A 12,715-nucleotide genomic window follows, 5' to 3' on the forward strand; every position below is an offset into this window, starting at 1 on the left:
TGTTATTGCTCTCTGAAGGGGAATTCTTTCACTCTGCTTTGAAGGGCTACATACGTAGTTTATAAGCATGCTAAGGAAAAAATATGTCCTGGTTATGTAAGCATTTGTTCACTGTGCATTGCTACTGTTCAGTCAAGCTTATGAAGAGCATAGCCTCACTAATGGTTCTTGGACAAGGGTGGGGGATTATTTGAGCTTGTTAGGGCCAACTGAAATACAATATTTATATAAGGATACCCGTAATGTACAGTGCATCCGGAAAGTATTCACAGCGCTTTACTTTTTCCACATTTTGTTATGTTACAGCCTTATTCCAAAATTGATCAAATTCATTATTTTCCTCAAAATTCTACAAGCAATACCCAATAATGATAATGTAAAAAGTTTGTTTGAAATTCATAAAAAAAAATAAAAATATCACATGTACATAAATATTCACAATGTTAAAAAAAATAAGTAAAAATCACCTCAATGACGTCTCTTTAGACGAAACGCGCGAGAACGAGCCTGCTGATGCCATTGCGTTAACTCTGCAGTCTATTTACAAGCGCTTTTTTATCTGCTCAAATGTGAGTGTTTCTCAATTTTTAATAAATATTCTTTGTAATGCTGATTTACACTATGTGGAACTTTTGCAAGACAAGCTCCTGGCACACGCCCTTTTGACAAAAATCAGACGCTCGATTGGCCAACAATCGTACCGTGTGTACAAGGCCTTAAGCAGTAACTAAACTTGTTCTCATCTCACTCAGCATGTTTTTGATTTTGAAAGGCTGGCTGCACAGAACACCTTCCATTCTATGGGTGCATAAACACAATCATATGCACAGAGGTACGGGTCTATGCGTCCATGTGAATAAGGCCTTAATCTCTTAAAAACATAGGGAGGAGGAGCAGTTGGGGCTGAGCTGCTGAGAGAACAATTATCAGAAACATCTTCCCATCCTCAGTTGCACCAGTAGCCACCACTTTGTGTCCTGTGACTTTGTACCTACGTCGGGTATAGAAAAAAGCCCCCCCCCCCCCCAACATTTTGTTGCTTTGCAGCCGGAAGTGAAGACAGACACATTTTTTTGTTTTATCCAGCTGTATTTACTCAGTACAACTTACAACATCCAAGGTATAACACCAACATGTCAGCAAAATAAAATAACTTCAAGAACAGAATCAGAGTTGGAAAAAGGATTACCCTTGTGTCAGTATTTTGTTGAAGCACCTTTTGTTTAAATTATAGCCTTTAGTCTGGTGGGATAGGTCTACTAACTTTGCACATCAAGACTTTGCAATATTTGCCCACTCTTCATTGCAGAACTGCTCAAGTTACTGTAATTTAATTTTGATGGTGAGTTTGTGGACTGCGGTCTTCAAGTCATTCAACGGATTTTCAATGGGGTTTAAGTCTGGGATCTGACCATGCAAGGACATTCATTCACCTTTTTCTCCTTCAACCAGTGTGTGGTAATTTTTGCTGTGTGCCGAGTCTTTGTCATGTTGGAAGGTAAACCTTGCATTGACAACTTTCTGGCAGAGGGCAGCAGATTTTCCCCAAGAATTTGGCAGTATTTTTCCCCATACATTGTTCCTTCTATCCTGACAAGTGGTCCAGTCTCTGCTGCATAACAGGATATTACCACCTCCATGCTTTACTGTAGGAATGGTGTTATTTGGATGGTGAGCTGTAAAGGATTTCCAACCAGACACATTGGTGTTGAGGCCAAATAATAACATTTTTAGTCTCATCTGACCAGAACACCCTCTTCCATGTGGCCTCAGAATCTTCAAGTTGCGTTTTGGCAAAGCTCCTTTTGTGAGTGCATGTGGCCTTTCTTCAGGAGTTTTTTTTTTTCTTGCAGCCCTCCCATACAAGCCACATTTGTGAAGAATTTGTGATATTTTTGTTACATAAACACAATGACCACTCTTTGTCAAACTCCTGCATCAGGGGAAGTCACGTGATTTGTGACGAACACATGTCGGGACTGCTGCTACCGGAAGGGACGCTTATCGAGCTCGCCGCTCGTTTATACACCGCTCAGTGATCTATATGTTTGTGAGTACCTGTTTTTCACCTTGTTTTTAATCAAAATAAACACTGTAAGAATACTACACTATGGGGCATCCTTCCTCCGTGCTTTAATCCCTTATATATGATACTTGGTTGAGACCCTCCTTGCTGAATTCCCTAAAGCCATCCTTAAAAGGGCCCGCACACTGCTGTGAATAGGCAGGATAGGAACGCCAGCCAGGACCCGGGTCACCACAGCAGGATCCTTAAAGGGGAAGGTCACCAAGGACCCTAAAGATATACCACTTTCATGCTGTTACCTTACAGCAGTGAGGTAAAGGGATACCCATATAAATACCACAAAGGACCACATGGGATACCCACCACCAGCAGCACTTTATACTGAATCCCGTTTACAAGCACTGGCACTTTATGATTTGGATATAGAATTTATGGACACTTCTATTTTTATTTTTATTTTATTTCTCTTTGCTTTTATTTTATTTTTCTTTGCTCTGATTTATTATCAATTTAATTGATCTGTTTTATCTAGTCTATGTGTTTTCACGATAAGAGATCAGCACCACAGTATATATATTTTTTCTCAGCACATAGGTGCATTATCACTTATTGTCACTATCGTACTCTGATTTTATTCTCTATCAAGGCTATCGATACGTATATTCCTTAGCCAGTTTGGCTTTTTTCCAATCAAGCACTTTAATGCACATTATGTTATGCTATGCAAATTTTTTTAAATCATTTTAAAGTTTTATTAAAGCGGAGCTCCACACACTATTTAGTTTTTTTTTTTTTTTTTTTTTTTTTTACCCATTAACACAAAAAGCATATAAACAATTGCAAACTCACATGTTTGTAGATTTAGCCTGCCCGATGTCCGCTTTCATTGAAAATGACAACTTATAAAAAATCGTGATGGCCGTTTTCATCTGTGAAGCCCACAAGCATTCACTTCCTTGTTCCCTTGATGTTTAGCTACCAGCATGCTTCGTTCCCGCGCATGCTCAATATTTAAATTCGTGGAGCGTCATAGTTGCCATCACAACGGGCGTAGTTCCCGCCCCTTGTGATGCCAAAAAAGAAATCCCGCGATAACTCACGCAGGGACGCCGCACTGACTCCTGGGAACATTGACACAAGCTCCCAGGAGCCAGTGTGGCGAAAAGGAAGTTACGAAATAGCCGCACTATCCCTGCCCATATCCGCACACTCCACATACAGGAAATACAGATCAAAATGTGGAAATCAAAAGGTACAGTAGGTAAAATAAAAAAATAAAAAAATGCTCCGTTTTTATTTTCTAACACTGAGGTAATCGGCTTGAGCTAATCTTTTAAAATCAAGTGGAGCTCCGCTTTAATACATATTTATCTGGTTACGTCACCTTATACGTTTGTCTAGTATCAGTGAGGCCACTGCTATGGATTATTGTCTGCTTCCTGTCTGTTAGTTAATATTTCCGTGTACAGTGCACCACTACTTTTTTATCCTCGTTTCTCCGTGGGTTCAGATATTTCCCTCAGTGCATGCAGCAGTACGTTAGTTAGCAATCTTTGAACTGGCGCAGGAATACTTCTCTTTACTATGTCCTAGGGAGTGATTCTAACTGTGGGGGGAGGGGGGGCTTCCAGTCACATGACAGCGATCCCTGCTCCCGAAGACAGGGAGCAGTGATCTCTGTCATGACACAAGGCAGAATGGGGAAATGCTTTGTTTACATAGGCACTTCCCCATTCTGTGGACATAGGGTCCGCCGGTACCGCGGGCACGGTCACGCTGTATGAGGTGCGTGCTCACCCGCTATCCCCGCCTCTAAAAGGGAACGTACAGGTATGCCCATATGCCCACCGCTGCCACTGTGCCAACGTATATCGGCGTGCAGCGGTCAGCAAGTGGTTAAGGAATGGGGATGGGGATGGGGATGAGGAGGCCATATGGTGGACAGGTTACATTTATAGGTTATAGCAACATGATAATCCAAAGTCGTGTGTATTGGAAAGATAAGGTAATGTAGGGATCAATATATAGAGTCACACCCATTATAATCACAGACTTGGGTTCTCTGGCATCATTTGAACTACAGCTTGCGTCAGAACTACCCCCACTTCCACTGTATCATAGAAGCTCATTTTGTGCTGCATGACGTTTACATTTGTTGCATTACCTACTGTGTATTATTGTTTTTATATTATAGTATTTTTATATTGTATTTTTTTCTTGTGCATCTTTACCTTGTGTCACGGTCCCTACCGTGCCATGCAGACAGCCAGGCATGATCACATCCCAAGTGGCTTAAAGAGGTATTGAACCTATAACTGCATGTTGAGCGCTCCTGTTACCTTGCCTCTGAGCCACACCTCAGTTCCTTTCAGCCTGCTTTCCAGCTTTGCACAGCTCTGCATTAAATACTAGGACCTTACTCTGGATCTTGCAATTAGTGCCTTTCACTCCGGGTTCAGCTGAGTATAAAGCACTACCTCACTCTAAGGGCTTGGTCAGTTCATTGTCTGATCTCTATCATTGCCAAAGGTTCCTGTGTTCCAAGACTGACCCTGGCTTCTGACCCTGGCTTGTATATCGTTTATTCTGACTTCTGGAATCCCTGACTACGGCTTTACCTGGACAATCCTTTGGCAAATTCCTGTCAAGCCCTGTGCACAGATTCACAGCCCAGGTAGCTGATATCTTTGTTACCGTGAGCTGTGTCTATTTGCAAGGGTGAGCCTACATCTCTGTACCATGGACTCAAACCTAGGTAAGCCCCTCATAATGAACTGACCAACATGGAATCCGCAGAAATGTACAGGATGCTCACCTCCCTTGCTCTGCAAGTCTCCAGCCTGGGCCAGACCATTGCCGAGTTGCAGCAAGAAGTCCACTTATTTAAAGGCACAACTCTGGAACCTGCATGTCCGGAACCATTTGTTGTGATGCCTGAGAAGTTTGATGGGAATCGTGCATAATTTTTGAACTTTAGGATGGATTGCGAGCCGTTCGCTCTTAACCAAAGGACCTATGCCTCTGACTTTATAAAGGTTTACGCATCCATCAACCTGCTCACTGGGCTAATCAAGATATGGGCTTTTCAGCTATTACAGGAGAGGAGCCCAGTCTTGGACAGCTGGGAAGCTTTCATGTTTGCTCTGGACTCTTATTACAGTTTCTAAGAAAACCAGTGTTCCCAAGTGTGCTTCTAGTTCATGTGGCCTACAGGTACCCAGGAACAGGAATACCGTGTACAGATATGACTCCAAGCCATCCCAGTCTGTGCCAAGTTATGAAGCCCTAACCCCTCAAAGCCTGGACAGTCCTGAGGTTTTACCCGCTCCTACCCTGGATGATGTGGAACCCATGGAGATCGGGTTCATCCGGTCCAAGCTGTCTAAGGGAGAGAGAGAGCAGAGAGGAGGCTGTGGAGAGGCTGTTTCTATTGTGGAGTAAGAGGGCACCTTATCTCTCTCTGCCCAACTCGTCCACCTCAGCCAAAGTTTCAGCAAGTGGGTACTACTAGGATCCTTCCTGCTAACCCTGAATCTCTGCCTGCTATCCAACTTGAAGTTCATGTGCCTGTGTCCCTAATTTCAGTTCTGGTGCCTGTGTCCCCATTTGCAGATCCGGTGCCTGTGTCCCCAGTTCCTGTGCCGGTGTCCCCGCTTGAAGTTCCTGTGCCGTTATCCCTGCTTGAAGTTCCTGTGCCCTTGTCCCCATTTGTTCCTGTGCCGGTGTCCCCACTACCTCCTGACTGTACGTATGCCTCAAATGGCACCATAGTCCATAAGCAGGACCTGAAGACTTTCGAAAGAGCCTTGCAAGCAACGAAAGTCTCCCCAGCTGGAACTTCTAAAACAAAGTAAGCCCAGAAGAAATGGGCTGTTCCATGCTCTGAGGGCATTCCTAAGGGGAGGGGACTGTCACGGTCCCTACCGTTGCATGCATATGGCCAGGCATGGTCACACCCCAAGTGGCTCAAAGAGGTATTGACCCTATGACTGCATGTTGAGTGCTCCTGTTACCTTGCCTCTGAGCCACACCTCAGTTCCTTTCAGCCTGCTTTCCAGATTTGCACAGTTCTGCATAAAATACTAGGACCTTACTCTGGATCTTGTTGCAGTTAGTGCCTTTCACTCCTGGTTCAGCTGAGGCAATTTATCCAATCATCTGGGCATAAAGCACTGCCTCACTCTAGGGGCTTGGTCAGTTCATTGTCTCTATCGTTGCCAAAGGTTCCTGTGTTTCAGGATTGACCCCGGCTTGTATATAGTTTATTCTGACTTCTGGAATCCCTGACTATGGCTTTACCTGGACAATCCTTTGGCAAATTCCTGTCAAGCCCCTGTGCAAAGATTCACAGACCTTGATGATTACATACATGATAAAATGTTCTCATGGAAAAATAAAAACTAGTCATCAATCCATACCATCTCTCCTCACCATTAACCCTCTACAGATCCTTTTTTTTTCTCTGCCTCTTCCCCCTCTCTCTTCTTCTTCTTTCCTCCCTTCGACGTTCTTCCACTCCTATGGAGTTACGTAAAGAATAGAGAGGAATGGCAGGACCCATAAAGGTAATATCATATAACGTAAGAGGCTTAAATTTAGCTCAGAAGAGAGGCTGTCTTTGGTTGGAACTGCGCCGATATGCGTCAGATGTAATTTTTTATTTTTTTTTACAGGAGACACACTTTAGGAGGGGGGATATACCAAATATGCCATCATATGTATTCAACCAGTGGTTTCACGCACCATCACTGAGAAGAAGGGCAAGAGGGGTGACAATCGCATTTAGAAAGACACGTCTAATAGAGGTCATATCCTCTAAGATAGATCCTGAAGGGCGTTATCTTTTTGTAAAGGCGAGACTAAATGGTTACTGCTACACTTTTGCATCAGTCTATGCGCCGAATACAGGAACGGTGAACTTTTTGATAAAGACCCTGAAACTCCTTGAGGGATATAGAGCGGGATTCTTGATTTTAGGGGGAGATTTTAACTTTGTATTAGAACCAAATATGGATAGTTCGACAGGTAAAACCCCCAAATCCTTTAAAGCTCTAAAACACTTAAAACACTTAAAACAGCTCTTGCGGTCCCTCCATTTGGTAGATGGATGGCGTGCAACACATAATGACACAAGGGACTATAGCTACTATTTTAGAAGATACAATATGTACTCCCGTCTGGATCTTTTTCTGGTGGACCAGTTCTACATGGTTCTATCGTACATAGTCGGATCCTTTCCAACAACAATTTCAGATCACTCTCCCATAACTATGACCATATATCCAGTCTCAAAATGCCACTTAGAACGAACATGGTGGTTAAATGAGACTCTGCTAGAGGATAGTCATATGGTAGAGGCGTTAACACTTAAAATAAAAACATACTTTGAATTTAATGTGCCTGGAGAAACTTCCGAACAAGCTGTATGGGAAGCCCATAAATCGGTGATATGGGGGGGACCCGATAGCATTCAGGTCAAGGATTAAAAAAGAAAAACAAAGAAAACAGATTTGCTGGAAGAGATTAATGACTTAGCCCTTGTACACACGGTCGGACATTCCGACGGAAAATGTCCGATCAGACCGTGTTGTCAGATAATCCGACTGTGTGTGGGCTCCATCGGACTGTTTCCGTCGGAATATCCGACAGACAAAGTTTTAGAGCTGGGCTATAAAACTTTCCGACAACATGATCCGATCAGACTTTGTCCGATTGTGTGTAGAGAATTCCGATTGGACAAAGTGCCACGCATGCTCAGATCAAATTCCTAGACCAAAGCTATTGGCTACTAGCCTGAACATAGTCCCATCGTAATGAAATAACGTCATCACGTTACGTACGATTGGATTTTCCGACAACTTTGTCTGACCGTGTGTATGCAACACAAGTTTCGGACAAAATCTGTCGGATTTTGTTGTCGGAATGCCCGACCGTGTGTACAAGGGCTTAGAGATAAAACACAAAAGATCTTTAGGCCCAGCAGATGTCAAGAGATTGGAAATTTTGCAAGGTAAATTGACAATATATGGATTGTAAAATTCGGAACAAGTCCATATTCTATGCACACCGGTTCTATGAACAGGGTAATAAATGTGGATGCCTTTTAGCTAGACAGCGCAAAAAACAGATAATTTGATAGTACAAAATAAGAAGATAGTGGAAACCCAGGCCATAGCAGCAGAGTTTCATAGATTTTATGAAACTCTATAGAATATCCAACCAGGCAAATTGAATGCTACTGAAGAACAGCGACTGGTAGAGATTCGAGATTATATTATGACCACGGAAATGCCTTCCTTGCCGACCGAAGTAACTGAGGAAATAAATAGGCCAATCACGGTGGAAGAGGTGAATGGCGTAATAGCGAATCTGGCAATTATTTTAATGTGATCAATACATTAAATCCTTTACCTCCCGAAGCCTTATTGGCCTATATTACAGTGCTCCCCAAAGTAGGAAAGGATCCACAATATTGCACCAACTACAGACCAATTTCTCTGTTAAACTCAGACACTAAGGTACACAGACGTTACAGGATCATGTTGTAAAACTAGTTCACGCTGATCAAAGATGTTTCATGAAGGGCCGCGAGGCCAGAGATAATACCATAAGGGCCTTAAATATCCTCTATTGGATGCAAAAAGGACTGGATAAGACACCTAAAGTAACAGTATCAATGGATGCCGAAAAGGCTTTTGACAGGGTGAGCTGGGCTTTTATGACCGAAGTTTTAAGATGAATGAAGGTGGGCGATCGTATGATGGGCTGAATATTGGCACTGTATGTAGTGCCGAGAGCAAGAGTAATAGTAAATGGCACCTTGTCAAAGTATTTTCAAATATATAATGGTACAAGACAAGGGTGTCCCCTGTCTCCATTATTGATTGATATGATATTAGAACCTTTTTTTATGCAAAGTAAGAAGAAATATAGATATACAGGGGGCATGTATTGGGGTACAGGAGCATAAAGTATCGGCATATGCGGACGACCTATTGTTTTACTTGTCCTCACCACAGTCCTCTTTATCAGCATTGATGGCAGAAGTAACTAAATTTGGAGCCCTATCCAATTTTAAGATTAATTTTGAGAAGTCTGTAGTCCACTGAAATGATTAGGACTCTGCAGAATTATTATCCCTTTGTATGGAATAAAAAGTCTCTTGTCTATTTGGGAATGCATATTTTATCTGACTTCAAACTCTTATATGATCTCAACTATGGCACTTTAATGGAGGGGGTAATAGAGGAATTGAATAGGTGGAAAGGACAACTACTAACTTGGTTTGGAAGGGTAAATGCAATAAAAATGAATATACTACCTAAAATAATTAATATCTTATATACAGTACCAATCTCACTTCCACAGAGTTTTAAAAAAAAATATAAGGAGGGCTTTTGTCTCCTTTGTATGGAATAACAAATGCCCAAGACTTGCTTATCATATTTTATGCAAAGGGAAGCTAGAGGGCGGTATGGGACTACCCAATATCAGGCTTTACTATAGGGCAATGGCTTTAGTACGCATCTTAAACTGGCACCATGATTAACCCAATAAAATATGGGTAACGCTAGAACAAACAATGGCAGGAAGGAGATTGACAGGACTACCCTGGATTCCAAAGTTGAATAGGGGACTCTCAAAATGGATGTCACCATTAACCCAGAATACATGAAAGATTTGAGACAAAGATTATGCTCCCTGGACATCTCCCCTTGACCCGTTGGAGGGGTTCCCATCAGTTCTTACCGGGGGAAGGAGAGGGATCAATGGGGGCATGGGGGAAAGATGGAGACACGTCGTGGCAAATTTGCTCTGCATGGAACACTATTGCCCTTAGTGGAACTGGTACAGAAGCTAGGACCAATACCAATGGTCGAGTGGAGGTACCACCAATTGGTATGTTTTTTTAAGAAGATCAAAACCATGATAAGACCCTTGAATACGCTTACTATATTTGAATTCAGGTGTGTGAAGATGAGGGCTGGTCATTTATTGTCTCAAATGTACACACTAGTGCTCGGGGCCAAGAAAAATACAGTACCCTACAATATTATAGAATAGAAAGGGAAATTAAATCATGGCTTTACCCTGACCCAAATTAAAAATCTAGTTGAATTTACATACCATATATCTATAAGTTCCCAAATTCAGGAAATGTCTTATAAATTCTTGACCAGGTGGTACCGAACCCCAGTGAGATCGGCACAGATCTATCCAACAGCAGACGCCAATTGTTGGAGAGGGTGCGGGCAGAGGGGCACTTTCCTCCACATATGGTGGCTATATCCCCTGATTAGAGGTTTCTGGCAGGAAATTGCCCCTTGGGTAGAAAGGCTGCCCCCTGGAAAGATAGAACTAACGCCCCTAAACTTTTTATTTCATGGGACAATGACATCGGTTAGATCATATAAGGACAGTATAAGACCACATTTATTAAATGCGGCAAAATTACTAATAACTAGATTATGGAGACAGATTAAACAACCAACTTTGATAGAGTGGAAGAAAGAAGTTGATAGAATAATGGAGGCTGAAAGAGGGATATATGCGGTTAATAATAGAAAGGAGGAATTTAAGGAAATATGGACAAAATGTGAGCTCTATTCAGCAGAGATCGAATAATTTATAATTTTTGGATGGTAAAGAATGTGAGTTGATGTCTGTGGAGGTGAAGATATGAAAGGAGGGGGTTTTTTCCTTTTTCACCCCTTTTTTTTTTCCCCTGTGGGGGGGGGGGGGGGATATGGTATATATGAATAAGCTTTTTCCTCTTTTTAACCAGTTGAGACCCGCACTATAGCCGAATGACGGCTACAGCGCGGATCTCCTTTGCCGGGACTACGTCTATTGACGTTGTCCCGTGCACGAGCGGCCTGCGCGCCCTGTGATCGGCGAGTCTATGAGACTCGCCTGATCACCGATCCGAGCAAGGGGGCGATCCCGACCCCTTATCACGTGATCAGCTGTCAGCCAATGACAGCTGATCATGTGATATAACGGAGCCGGTAATTGGCTATTATTCCTCCTCGCGCTGACAGCGCGAGGAGAAAAAAAAGAGCTGATCACCGGCGGCCGTGATCGGGACATCAGTCCCGATCACGGCCAGCCCTACCAGTGCCCACCTGCCCCCTGCCAGTGCCCACCTGCCCCCTGCTTTGCCACATCAATAAAAAATGTGTCCCCCCCTGTCAGTGCCACCCAGCAGTGCCCATAGTGCCACCCAGCAGTGCCCACAGTGCCACCCAGCAGTGCCACCAGCAGTGCCCACAGTGCCACCCAGCAGTGCCCACAATCTGCCTCAAAGGTGCTGCACCCCAGTGCAACATATCCGTGCCCAGCAGTGCCACCCATCAGTGCCCATCAGTGCCCAGCAGTGCCGCCCATCAGTGCCATCTATCAGAGCCACCTATCAGTGCCCATCAGTCCCATCTATCAGTGGTACCTATCAGTGCCCCTTAGTGCCACCCATCCGTGCCATCTTATCTGTGCCCATCAGTGCCGCCTTATCTGTGCCCATCGGTGCCACCTTATCTGTGCCTATCAGTGCCGCCTTATCTGTGCCTATCAGTGCCCACCAATGCAGCCTATCAGTGCCCACCAGTGCAGCCTATCAGTGCCCACCAGTGCAGCCTATCAGTGCCGCCTCATCAGCGCACTTCAATGAAGGAGAAAAATGACCTGTTTGCAAAATTTTATAACAAACTATTAAACATGATTTTTTTTTTTTTGTTTGTTTAGCAAAAAATAAAACTCCCAGCTGTAATTAAATACCACCAAAAGAAAGCTCTATTTGTGGGAAAAAAATGATAAAAATTTCATTTGGGTACAGTGTTGTATGCCCGCGCAATTGTCATTCAAAGTGCATCAGCGCTGAAAGCTGAAAATTGGTCTGGGACTGAGGGGGGTTTAAGTGCCCAGTAAGCAAGTGGTTAAAGTGTTGGAAATGTTGTATACTTTGGAATATTAATGGAATTGTCTTAAAACTAATAAAAATTCTGATCATCCATATACATGAGACCTACCCATCCACCCAGCCTTACCCCCTCCATCTGGTCATCCAACCAGATTACCCAAATACACAAGGCCACCCTCCAACATGATTAACACTACCCTTATAGATAGCCTTAATGAGTTCTATAACAATCAAACCATTTTGACCAAGACCCCTGTTTTTAACACGTGTAGTGCTGGAGCTTTTATAATTACCCCATCCAGTCCCATGGAGCACAACACTACACTCAAGCCATGCAGCCCAGGGGCCCCTGCAGCACCAGAATCCCTCGCAGGACCCCAGATCTCCCTGGCTGACATACCAGCTCACCCAGTTTCCCATGACATGTTCTGACACCACCAATTCCAATGAGGTAACTTTTTAGTAAAGGACCCCTGCCCAATGCCCAAAAAAGAAAAATTCACAGAAGAGACTGTAGAGGGGGCAGAAGAGGAAAAAACAGACACAAAAATTAAATCCTGCAGACTGTCAAACGGTTTAACCTATCCTCATACACCCTAAGTGACGCTAAAAAATTGCTACTTAGCCGTGACCTTGATTTTGCTCCATCCAACCCACCCAACCTCTATATTCTTTTTAAAGATCTTAACCGTTATATCAGGAATCTTACCCTAAAGATATTCTTTCAGGTAAAAACCTCAAAAACCAAACTAAGACCAGTACAATGCTTAGAG

Source organism: Lithobates pipiens, unplaced genomic scaffold (assembly GCF_037356315.1).
Source record: "Lithobates pipiens isolate NorthernLeopardFrog02 unplaced genomic scaffold, aLitPip1_a1.2 Scaffold_25, whole genome shotgun sequence".
NCBI lineage: Eukaryota > Metazoa > Chordata > Amphibia > Anura > Ranidae > Lithobates > Lithobates pipiens.